Below are 2290 nucleotides of genomic sequence, written 5' to 3'. Positions count from 1 at the left end.
TGATGCAAGAGCAATATCAGATGTCCATGATGGGTGAGCTGAAGTTCTTCCTTGGTCTTCAAATTCGTCATCAAAGAAATGGCATCTTCATATCTCAAGAGAAATACCTCAAAGATTGCCTGAAGAAGTTTGGAATGCAAGACCAATGCCAACCAAGAGTCATCTGGGTCCTGACGCCAATGGTAAAGAGTTCGATCAAAAGGTATACCGCTCCATGATTGGTTCTTTACTTTATTTATGTGCATCTAGGCCAGATACTATGCTTAGTGTTTGCATGTGTGCTCGATTCCAAGCGGCACCAAAGGAATCGCATCACTTAGCTGTGAAGCGAATTCTTCGATATTTGGCTTACACCCCAACATTAGGATTATGGTATCCAAAGGGCTCAGAGTTTGATCTAGTTGGATTCTCGGATGCTGATTATGCTGGTGACAAGGTGGATCGCAAGTCTACATTAGGCACATGTCACTTTCTGGGACGATCACTTATCTGTTTGTCTTCAAAGAAGCAGAACTGTGTATCACTCTCCACTGCTGAATCTGAATACATTGCTGCTGGATCTTGCTGCGCTCAGCTTCTATGGATGAAGCAAACACTCAAAGACTATGGCATCCATCTGAAACAAGTACCACTCTATTGCGACAACGAAAGCGCCATCAAGATTGCCAACAACCCAGTTCAGCACTCGAAGACAAAGCATATTGAAATTCGTCATCACTTTCCCAGAGATCATGTCATGAAGGAAGATATTGATATCATACACGTCAACACTGAAGAGCAACTGGCAGATATCATCACAAAGCCCTTGGATGAGAAAAGGTTTTGCAAGTTACGGTGTGAGCTAAATATATTGGAATCCTCAAATGTCCTGTGATCAGGCACACATCCTAACACTTATGCATGTTGATGACTTAGATGTGCAACACACGAAGTAAAGTATATCTTCAATCAATGAAGACTTACATTCTAAGTGTGAATACATTAATACGGAATTTGACTTCAGAGCATCACGATAATTGTGCGCTGTGTCTGGGTTAATACTTCCTATACGGTGGGTATCGCCACCACCAAATTCTTCTGTTTGAAGTGTTTTTCTCATGGCGTTACATTTGCTATGTCTTCGCATTTGGTTTGTCGTCAATTTCAACTTGTCTTCATGATTATCTTCACTATGTTTATTTGGTTGCATTCTGATATATACATATATTAGTGTTCTGTCCTCTACAGCATTCACTTATAGCTATGTCTTCTCGTTTGAATCTTTTGAACTAAGTGAATGTGATCGGACCCTAACCTCTCTATGGTTCCTACCTCAAACTCTGTCTATCCAAATCATATGCATTCTGTTGAAACTGTCGAATGTCTTCTCTGCATCCTTGTCAGGAGAAGATACAGAGACAAACATTAAATCTGCTTTAAATGTTCAACTCTTATTGCCTGAAACCCGGACAAGCCGGAACGACCATCCGACCGTCCAGGCGGGCGTGGGAACGTGGGACAACTCCAAATGTGTTGCATGTTCGCCACGTGTCCCTCAGATGGGAACCGCCAGGGGCACCTGCGTAATTGCGCTGTGTCGTCCCCTTTTCCTATAAATACATGTCCAATCGCGGTCAAAATCCTCCTTCCACCTCGACAAATCCTAGTGCCACCGCTAGCTCTCGACGACGCTGGTGACGAAGCGCTTAGCTGCGGCGACCTCTCCGACGCCGTCTTCGCGCCAGCCGCGGACATCGTCTTCTCCGCCGCTGCCGTAGGTATCCTCCGTCGCCAAGTTAGGGCACGGAAGATCGAACTGCTCGGCCTCATCTTCTACTCCGTCTAGCAGTTCATCGTGTGGTAAATTAAAACCCTCTTTTTACCATCTTTTTGATCCTATAGATTCATCCTTTCTACCAAAAGTGGTTTCTGCCTCCACAAATTTGGATCTATCCTGTCTGCATCTCATATAATGCCTAGTATATTCACTTATGCTTCACACATAGTTAGATTCCTCACTTGTACTTATTCTTGGATTCGTACAAATCTGGAACCAACTCTCAACATATAAGTGAATGTCTTCGCGCTATGAGGTCAATGTCTTCTAAACTGATTTATCTTCAAAATCTTCTGAGAATGCATATGACCTCTTCCCCTTCCCTCGCATCTCTAATGCTGTCACAGGTACATGTCCGTGGGAGAATCCCTTGGTTCTCATAGTCTGCATTCATTTGCAAAATTCTTACAGCATCACATCAACTCTCCCGAAGCCAGTTCCTGTCTGACCAGCAGACGGAAGCCCTTGACAGTG

The sequence above is a fragment of the Triticum aestivum genome, chromosome 5D (genome assembly GCF_018294505.1).
Source record: "Triticum aestivum cultivar Chinese Spring chromosome 5D, IWGSC CS RefSeq v2.1, whole genome shotgun sequence".
NCBI lineage: Eukaryota > Viridiplantae > Streptophyta > Magnoliopsida > Poales > Poaceae > Triticum > Triticum aestivum.
Note: the sequence above shows the minus strand (reverse complement) of the source record.